The sequence below is a fragment of the Elephas maximus genome, chromosome X, assembly GCF_024166365.1.
Source record: "Elephas maximus indicus isolate mEleMax1 chromosome X, mEleMax1 primary haplotype, whole genome shotgun sequence".
Classification (NCBI taxonomy): Eukaryota; Metazoa; Chordata; class Mammalia; order Proboscidea; family Elephantidae; genus Elephas; species Elephas maximus.
Window position 1 is genome coordinate 20,563,907 of NC_064846.1, and position 11,164 is coordinate 20,575,070.

An 11,164-nucleotide genomic window follows, 5' to 3' on the forward strand; every position below is an offset into this window, starting at 1 on the left:
AATTCTCACTATTTTGCTAAGCTGAAAACAGCAGGTTTATCTTCCATCCCCCCCTTTTTATGTAATAACCCAATATTTATGTAATAGATACTTCTAAATGATGACTTTGATGAGTTAGGACAAATCCCAAGTCACCTTGTATTCACCAAAGAATCTAGCAAAGCATCTTGCTTAGTGTTATTGTTGTTAGGCATCGTTGAGTCAATTTCGACTCTTAGCTACCCCATGCACAACAGAACGAAACACTGCCTGGTCCTGCACCATCCTCACAATCCTGGTTATGTCTGAGCCCACTGTTTGCAGCCACTGTGTGAATCCATCTCATTGAGGGTCTTCCTCTTTTCTGCTGACCCTCTACTCTACCAAGCACAATGTACATCTCCAGGGACTGATCCCTCCTGACATGTCCAAAGTATGTGAGATGCAGTCTCACCATCCTTGCTTACCACAGGCATCTATATCTAGCTCTACATACACAGTAAGAGAGAGCAACACTACTCTTGTAAGTAAATGAATTTGTAAAACCACTCGAAATCCCTACATGATGCTAAAGAACAGATTCTACGTAAGAAAGTTAGACAACTGCAAGCAGCAAAATAGCATCAAGCTTTTTTTTAATAATTTTTGTTGTGCTTCAAGTGAAAGCCCACAAATCAAGTCAGTCTCTCACACAAAAACCTACACACACCCTGTTACACACTCCCAACCACTCCTTGGCATCATGATTTTAATAGTACAGGTAGTCTCCGGGTTATAAACGTCAGACTTACGGAAAACTTATGGACTTCCAGACAACTCGGACAACTCATACTTGCCCTTTAATGTCTTATAAATTTGCCCTCACTCTGAAACAACTGAACTAACCCCTACACTAAAAACAAACAAATAAAAAAAAACATTGCTGTCGAGTGGATTTCCACTCACAGTGACCCTATAGATCAGAGTAGAACTGCCCCATATGGTTTCCAAGGCGTGCCTGGTGCATTCGAACTGCCAACGTTTTGGTTAGCAGCTGAACTCTTAACCATCGTGCCACCAGGGTTCCTTCTTGTACTAAAGTAAGGCTAAATCAGAACCAGATGTACCTGTTTCAATTTACCTACAAATTCGACTTAAAGACCTAAAGGCACAGTTAGGAACAAATCTCATTTGTAACCCAAGGACTGCCTGTATACCGCATTTCATCAAATCTAAGTCCACAGGTTGCAAGATACAGTTATTTTACGTTAAAATAAAAATAAAAAATACTTCCAATTAAAATGTACATCAGAGAGTAATTGGGAGTGTACAGCAAGGTGTATATGGGTTTTTGTGTGAGAGACTGACTTGATTTGTAAACTTTCACTTAAAGCACAATAAAAATTATTTTAAAAAAGTACATCACTGCTTTCTGAACACACTGACTACAAGAAGCATACTAATTTCAGAAAACATAAATGTGCATCTTAGACTCCACGAAGAGCAGTACTTAAAAAAAAAAACCTAAAATAAATAAATTGCCAGTCAGTTAATTGTTAGGAATACTACTGCATTTACAAGTAGGTACCGATGTGATCAATTTCTTCTAAAATTGATATTGCCAAAGGTGCCTCACACTATTAATTTTAACACGTTCATTTTAAATGATCCTATTATAATTTTCCCCAAACACATGATAATGATTTTACTTATGCTTCATCATTGTCTGATACGTGTTGCCATGTCAAATGAGTGGTAATTTAGTACCTGTCTGTTACACCACCAATACCCACTACAGTCTGGCACTCATTTGGGAAAGGTTGGAATTCCTGGATAATCCTATTTATCCTTTAGTCAGTGGAGGTGAAATGGCCAAAGCTGGACCTGAAGCTGAAAGGGGGACTATAGCAGCTATCCCACGGAAATCCTGACATGTGCAGAAAAAAAGTGTATGCAGAAAATGTTAATGACTTCTCCAAATTTAAATAGCGAATTCTCAGCTTCACTGATTTAATTGAAACGAGTATAAAAGCAGCTGACTCCTAACCCATAGCTCCACATTACTCTTTTCAGTCAGTCTGAGTGCCTCCATGTGTTTAAGGGGCATTTGTTTGTTCCCAGCAATAATCAAGGCCACCTTCTGCAAAATGGAATTACACATGCCCCTTTCACACACTCCTAAAACCTTTACTATTTAAAAACAAACAGTTGTCATGGAGTCGATTCCAACTCATGTGTGTCAGAGTAGATTTTGAAAGCAGATTGCCAGGCCTTTCTTCCAAGGCACCTCTGGGTGAGTTCAAAGTACCAACCTTTCTGTTGTCAAGCGCTTTACTGTTTGTGACACCCAGGGAATTTCCCTTTACTATTCACAGGGCTGGGCACTAAAATGTACACCAAAGACAGCAGGCAAGGGTCTCTGCCCTCAGGGGGCCTTCAGGCTGCTCAAGGAGATGAGTCTTGTAATTCACGGCAGATTGTAGCAAGGAACACACGGGGTTACAAGCAAACCTGCATGTAAAGAACCTTCTTATAAATGTCTGTAATCTCCTTGGTGGGGGGTAGAAGAGGAGACTACATAAAGCAAATCACTTAATTTCTATAGCTGACCAGCCTTCATATAAAGATGAGTGTTGAAGTAATAATTGTCAAGGTGTCCGAAATTTGCCTACGAATTTTACAGCACAAAAACGAACAAGCAAAACCACATATGCACACACAGATATATAAAGCAAATATGGCAAAATGTTACCAAGGTCTGAACCAATGTGGTGGGTATGCACGTGTATACTGTTGACTCTTTCGATTTGAGAAATGAAGTTTTTCTTTAAAGTTTTTTTGAAGAGAAATTGAAGGTATAAACAAACTAAGCTTTACATGTAAGTAAGACTGCTAAAACTGGACAAATACTCTTCCGTCTTACCTCACTAAATACCCAAAAACATTTCCAAATCAAGAGCATTGCCTCAAACATCTGCTCTGTAACCCTGGGGTTATGTGGCAAAAGGAAGACATTCGAAGTCAGAACAGAGAGCCCCAGGTAAGGATGATCCCACACCTAACTGCCTTGGGGTTCTTTTCAAGCACTGCCGACTTTACCCAAGGCTGGTTTTGCCACTTGGACAGAATTTCCCGCCTCCCGTCAAGGGCGGGCGGCAGGCCTCTTGTTTCGCAAAAAACACTCTCAGCCGAACACACTGAAATTCGCAGGCTAAAGATAAGTTCGCCAAGGGGGAGGGGGTCCTCGGGAAGGTTATGCAGAAAACACTGCAAACGGCAACAACCAATAAGCCCTCCTTCCCCTGCCACCTCCCCCACCAGGACTTGAGGAGCTCGTACACCAGGCTCACCGCTCTAGCGGCCTTGAACAGTCCCATGCTCTCCATCAGGGGCGTGGTCCGTACCCTGTAACCTCCCCACAGCCCCACCCACCCCAGCCCAAAGGTTCCGCCCTACGCAGACTGGAGACCCTGGGGGAGGAGAAGGCGAGCGTCCCCACTCCTTGTCTATCTTCCGTTGGCAGCACCCGCCCTCTCCCTTTGCCCGTGCCAGGCATGGATGGTGCAGTCAGGGTCACCCACTTACACCCCTAGCTCCACCGCTCGCTGTGTGACCTTGACTTTTCCAATAATATGCTGTATATATTTCAGAGCTATCTGTGAGGTGAAGCTGAAATGGGCACTTTAGCAGATATCCCATGGAAATCCTAAAGTGCAGAAAGATAGGATATGCAGAAAATCTGAAGAACATCTCCAAATTTACATTCTGAATTCCCAGCTTCACTGACTTAATTGACACAGGTACAGAAGCACACTGAATCGTAATCTACATCTTCACATTACTCTTCAGTCTGAGCGCCTCCATGTGTTTAATGAGAGCCCTAGAATCATTTTCTGGACCCCTGTCCTTAAAAAAAAAAATTAGGAAGGAGCTAATAATCCTCTCAGAGTGGGGCTTGGGGAAACTGAAAAAAATCATGACTCCCCGAAACAATGAATGGCCAGCCGTCCTGTGGTCCAGCATTCCTTTCAAACATTAGTTGTTAATAAGGTGGACCACAAAGACAGGCGTGTTGATTCCAGGTCAATGTCAATGTTTGTTCTCTCAAAGGAGTTCCTAATTGGCCTCAGATAAGCAAGGTGCTCCTGTATCACGTGCCACAGCCTGGGTGATTGATGCAATTCTGATCCATGTAATAGGACGGGAGCCAGCTGGAGGTTGGGGGCAGAGGTTTCCGGCCAAAGGTACCTCATACTTAAGACAGACATTCAGCAAAAGAGAGGCTCTACTAACAGATACATGAGGAAATGCTCACGAACATTAGCTATTAGAGAAATGCAAATCAAAACTACAATGACATTCCATCTCACCCCAACAAGGCTGGCATTAATCCAAAAAACACAAAATAATAAATATTGGAGAGGCTGTGGAGAGATTGGAACACTTATACACTACTGGTGGGAATGTAAAACAGTACAGCCACTTTGGAAATCGATTTGGTGCTTCCTTAAAAAGCTACAAATAGAAATACCATAAGATGTAGCAATCCCACTCCTTGGAATATATCCCAGAGAAATAAGAGCCTTTACATGAACAGATAGTTCACTGCAGCACTGTTTACAATAGCAAAAAGATGGAAGCAACCAAGGTGCCCATCAACGGATGAATGGATAAATAAATTATGGTATATTCTCACAATGGAATACAATGCATCCATAAAAAACAGTAATGAATCTGTGAAACATTTCATAACGTGGAGGAATCTGGAAGGCATTATGCTGAGTGAAATTAGTCAGTTGCAAAAGGACAAATATTGTATAAGACCACTATTATAAGAACTTGAGAAATAGTTTGAGAAGAAAACATTCTTTTGTGGTTATGAGATGGGGGACGGAGGGAGGTTGGGAGACGGGCATTCACTAATTAAATAGTAGATAAGAACTACTTTAGGTGAAGGGAAAGACAGCACACGATACAGGGGAGGTCAGCACAACTGGACTAAACTAAAAGCAAAGAAGTTTCCTGAGTAAACTGAATGCTTCGAAGGCCAGTGTAGCAGGGGCAGGGGTCTGGGGACCATGGTTTCAGGGGACATCTAAGTCAATTGGCATAATAAAATCTATTAAGAAAACATTCTGCATCCTACTTTGGAGAGTGGCGTCTGAGGTCTTAAACGCTAGCACACAGCCATCTAAGATGCATCAATTAGTCTCAACCCACCTGGAGCAAAAGAGGATGAAGAGCACCAAAGACACAAAGTAATTATGAGCCCAAGAGACAGAAAGAGCCACGTAAACCAAGGACTACATCAGCTTGAGACCAGAAGAACTAGATGGTGCCCACCTGCAACCAATGATGGGCCTGACAGGGAGCACAACAGAGAACCCCTGAGGGAGCAGGAGAGCAGTGGGATGCAGACCTCAAATTCTCATAAAAAGACCAGACTTAATGGTCTGACTGAGACTAGAAAGACCCCCAAGAGGTCATGGTCCCCAGACCTTCTGTTAGCCCAAGACAGGAACCATTCCCAAAGCCAACTCTTCAGACAGGGATTGGACTGGACTATGGGAAAGAAAATGACAATGGCAAAGAGTGAGCTCCTTGGATCAAGTAGACACATGAGGCTGTGTGGGCCGCTCCTATCTAGAGAAGAGAAAAGAGGGCAGACCGGGGCAGAAGCTGACCGAATGGACAGGAAAATAGAAAGTGGAGGAAGGAGTGTGCTCTCTCATTAGGGGGAGAGCAATTAGGAGTATATAGCAAGGTGTATATAAGTTTTTGTATGAGAGACTGACTTGGTTTGTAAACTTTCACTTAAAGCACAATAAAAATAAAAAAAAAGAGGCCCTGTTCCTCTGGACACTGTCTTGTGTGTTTTGAAGGCTAAGAAGCTGGATGGAGGTCAAAGCTGATGCCTAGAGGATGGCAAATCAGAACACAGAAAAGCTGGACTTTTAACTGCATGGTTGACCCCTGAATTAACCAGCCCTGAAGTTTGCCCTACTGCTGGTGCTGGGGTTTGGGAGTTCTTAGGATGGTTGGAATGCAGGACGTTAAAGTGAGGTTGGTGGATGTTCAGAAGTCTGTTAACTCCACATTCAGTCAACTTTAACTGTTGGTTTTGCTGTGTCTTTGTAACGCAATTCTATTAACTGGGCACCTGGCCTGTCAGATACTGTTCAGGTATTTATACATATTTCTTTCCAGTCGTCTTTCCATGCACTTTTAATATGGTTGAGATAATGCCAGTGTCAAATAAAAGAAACCTGGACTTAGATAAGGAGAGATTTGACTCAGAAGAGAGACTATTGCAACAGGGAGATAGTCATTAAGGTATCTCTTTTTGTTTTATAACAGCTTTATAGAGATATGTCACATAAGATAAAATTCTCCCTTTAAAACTGTACAATTAACTGGTTTTCAGTATTTCAGTGTAGTGAATTACTTTATATGGCCCTCCTAGCCATGGTCTTGTGACTCCCACAAAAATGATTGGGCACAACAACACAAATAAGGTGCTTGTGGCCTACCAAGTGCATCGGACAGTTTAGCTAGGTGCATGGAACCCTTGTGAGGGTTGTTGTTGTTAGGTGCCATTGAGTCAGTTCTGATTCATAGCAACCCCGTGTACAAAAGAACCAAACACTGCCCAGTCCTGCTGCATCCTCACAATCATTGTTATGCTTGAGCTCATTGTTGCAGCCACCGTGTCAATCCATCTCATTGAGGGTTTTCCTCTTTTTCGCTGATCCTCTACTTTACCAAGCATGATGTCCTTCTCTAGGGTCTGATCCCTCCTGATAACATGTCCAAAGTATGTAACAGGCAGTCTCGCCATCCTTGCTTCTAAGGCGCATTCTGGCTGTACTTCTTCCAAGAAAGATTTGTTCATTCTTTGGCAGCCCATAGTATATTCAATATTCTTTGCCAACACCACGACTCTAAGGCATCAATCCTTCAGTCTTCCTTATTCATCGTCCAGCTTTCACATGCATGTGAGGCGATTGAAAACACCATGTCCTGGGTCAGGAGCACCTTAGTCCTTAAAGTGACATCTTTGCTTTTTTTTTTTTTAAACACTTTAAAGAGGTCTTTGATTTCTAGACTGCTGCTTCCAAGGGCATTGATTGTGGATCCAAGTAAAATGAAATCCTTGACAACTTCAATCTTTTCCCCACTTATCATGATGTTGCTTGTTGGTCCAGTTGTGAGGATTTTTGTTTTCTTTATGTTGAGGTGCAATCCATACTGAAGGCTGTGGTCTTTAATCTTCATTAGTAAGTGCTGCAGGTCCCCTTCACTTTCAGCAAGCAAGGTTGTGTCATCTGCATAATGCAGGTTGTTAATGAATCTTCCTCCAATCCTGATGCCCCATTCCTCTTCATGCAGTCCAGCTTCTCGGATTATTTGCTCAGCATGCGGATTGAATAACTATGGTGAAAGGATACAACTGTGATGCACACCTTTCCTGACTTTGAACCACACAGTATCCCCTTGTCCTTTTTGAACAACCGCCTCTTGTTCTAGGTACAGGTTCCTCATGAACACAATTAAGTCTTCTGGAATTCACATTCTTTGCAATGTTACCCATAATTTGTTATGATCCACACAGTCCAATGCCTTTGCATAGTCAATAAAACACAGGTAAACATCTTTCTGGTATTCTCTGCTTTCAGCCAGGATCCATCTGTCATCGGCAATGATATCCCTGGTTCCACATCCTCTTCAGAATCCGGCCTGAACTTCTGGCAGTTCCCTGTTGATATACTGCTGCAGCCTTTTTTGAATGATCTTCAGCAAAATTATACTTGTGTGTAATATTAATGATATTGTCTCACAGTTTCCGCGTTCAGTTGGATCACCTTTCTTGGGAATAGGCATGAATGTAGATTTCTTCCAGTCAGTTGGCCAGATAGCTGTTGTGATGTTTAAGATTGTGTGTCGACTTGGCTGGGCTATGATTCTCAGTGTTTTGGCGGTTGTATAAAGTTGTGATCACTTTCCTGTTCAAATTTGATATGTGATCACCCCCATGATGGAATCTGCTGAGTGGTACCGGCGGAGATTCTCAATTCTGTCCCATTAGTCTATGTATCTACTGTTCTACGAGTACCAGGCTGTTTTGAATACCATGGCAGTATAATAGGTTCTAGAATCACGTAATGTGAGGCCTTCCACTTTATTCTTCTTCAGTAATGCTTTGCTTATCTGGGGCCTCCTCCCTTTCCATACGAAGTTGGTGATTTGTTTCTCCAGCTCGTTAAAAAATGTCGTCGAATTTGGAGCAGGATTATATTGTATCTCTAGATTGCTTTGGGTAGAATTGACATTTTCACAATGTTGAGTCTTCCTATCCATGAGCATGGTACTTTTTTCCACTTGTGTAGGTCTTTTTTTGATATCTTGCAGTAGTGTCTTGTACTTTTCTTTGTCTTTTACTTCTCTGGTTATGTTTATTCCTAAGTATTTTATCTTCTTGGGGGCTATTGTAAATGGTATTGATTTGGTGATTTCCTTTTTGAAGTTCTCTTTGTTGGTGTAGGGGAATCCAACTGATTTTTGTATGTTTAGCTTGTATCCTGATACTTTGCTGAAATCTTCTATTAGTTCCAGTAGTTCTCTTGTAGATTCTTTGGGGTTTTCTGTATATAAGATCATCTCATCTGCAAATAGGGATACTTTTACATCTTCCTTACAAATTTGGATACCCTTTGTGAGAGATAAGATGGTGTGTCGACTTGGCTGGGCCATGATTCACAGTGTTTATATGTGTTCACTCACATGATGGGATCTGCTATGAGTGCCCAGTCAGTTGAAGGGAAGTTTCCTTGGTGGTGTGGCCTGCATTTGAATATAAGCAGATGTTCTGGCTTTTAGCTCGCTCTGGATCCTACAGCTGCCTCTTGTTCTTCTGACTCCCGTTCTTGGGGCTTGAGCTATCAGCTAATCTGCCGATCTTGGGATTCATGTATATTCACAGCCTGTGAGCAAGAGCTCTGCTCTCCAACTTGCCGATAATGGATTCACCAGCCCCTGTGGCTACGGGAATTGGGAGAAGCCTCTATCCTAGTCCACGGACTTAGGACATCCCAGCCTCTACAATCATATGAGCCATTTATTTGATATAGATCTCTTTCTATGTATATAGGTATATATTTGGAAACACTTGTGGTGTAGTGGTTAAGTGCTATGGCTGCTAACCAAAAGGTTGGCAGTTAGACTCCATCAGGTGCTCCTTGGAAACCCTGAGATGCAGTTCTACTCTCTCCTGTAGGGCTGTTATGAGTCAGAATTGACTCGACGGCAATGGGTTTAGTCTTTTTTTTTTCAGATATGTATTTATACACTTTACTTGTTTTGCTGCTCTAGAGAACCCAGCCTAAGACATTTGGTACCGAGAGTAATTCTAGAGAAACAAAATTGTAAGGATGAGTTTTCTAAATTGGTTCTCAAGTCTGGCTAGTCTTAAAAATGTTGATGACTCTGCTTCCAGCAGTAAACAGGGCATTGTACCATCTTCATGAAGGTCCTGAAAGCTTGACTCCATCCACATCATTAAGGTCGACTCTACTTTGAGGAGGTATCACTTCCCTAGTCTTCTTTTGAGTTCCTCCAACCTGAGGCGCTCATCTTCCGGCACTATATCAGACAATGTTCCGCTGCTATTCATAATGTTTTCACTGGCTAACTCTTTTCAGAAGTAGACTGCTGGGTCCTTCTTTCTAATCTGTCTTAGCCTGGAAGCTCAGCAGAAACCTGTCCACCAAAGGTGACCCTGTTGCTATTTGAATACCCGTGGCATAGCTTCCAGCACCACAGGAACACACAAGCTGCCACAGTCACTGACAGACTCAGATGTACAGGGCCATACATCTGCACATACTCACAAATATACATACCTATACAAACCTCGAGTTGCAATACTGAAGGATTTTATGGGCAAAATACTGAATGGCTCAAGAAGCATCAAAAGCAAATGGAAGAAATACACAGAGTCACTTTGCCAAATAGAATTGGTCCACGTTCAACCATCTTAGGAGGTAGCATATGATCAAGAATTGATGGTACTGAAAGAATTCCAAGCTGCAACGAAGGTATTGGCAAAAAACAAGGCTCTAGGAACTGACGGAATACCAACTGAGATGTTTCAACAAACGGATGCAGAACTGGGAGTGCTCACTCATCTATGCCAAGAAATTTGGAAGACAGATATCTGGCCAACCAACTGGAAGAGATCCATATTTATGCCTATTCCAAAGAAAGGTGATCCAGCAGAATGTAGAAATTATTGAACAATGTCATTAATATCACACAAGTAAAGTTTTTTTCTGAACATCATTCAAAAGCAGTTGAAGCAGTACATTGACAGGGAACTGCCAGAAATTCAAGTCAGAGTCAGAAGACATGAAACAAGGGATATCATTGCTGATTTCAGATGTATCCTGGCTGAAAGCAGAGAATACCAGAAAGATGTTTACCTGTGTTTTACTGATTATGCAAAGGCATTCAATTGTGTGGATCATAATCAATTATGGATAACATTGTGGAGAATGGGAGTTCCAGAAGACTTAATTGGGCTCATGAGGAACCTGTGCATAGATCAAGAAGAGAACAAGAGGATACCGTGTGGTTTAATGTCAGCTAAGATGTGCACCAGGGTTGTATCCTTTCACCATACTTATTGAATCCATATGCTTAGCAAATAATCTGAGAAGCTGTACTATATGAAGAAAAACAGAGCATCAGGATTGGTGGAAGACTAATAAAAAACCTGCTTTATGCAGATGACACAACCTTGCTTGCTGAAAGTGGAGAGGACTTGAAGCACTTACTGATGAAGATCAAACACCACAGCCTTCACTATGGATCACACCTCAACATGAAGAAAACCAAAATCCTCACAACTGGACTAATGAGCAACATCATGATAAACGGAGAAAAGATTGAAGTTGTCGAGGATTTCATTTTACTTGGATCCACAATCAACAGCCATGGAAGCAGCAGTCAAGAAATCAAAAGACACATTGCATTGGGCAAATCTGCTACAAAAGACCTCTTGAAAATATTGAAAAGCAAAGATGTCACCTTGAAGACTAAGGTGTGCCTGATGCAAGCCATGGTGTTTTCAGTTGTGAAAGCTGGACAATGAATAAGGAAAACCAAAGAAGAATTGGCACCTTTGAATTATGGTGTTGGCAAAGAATAC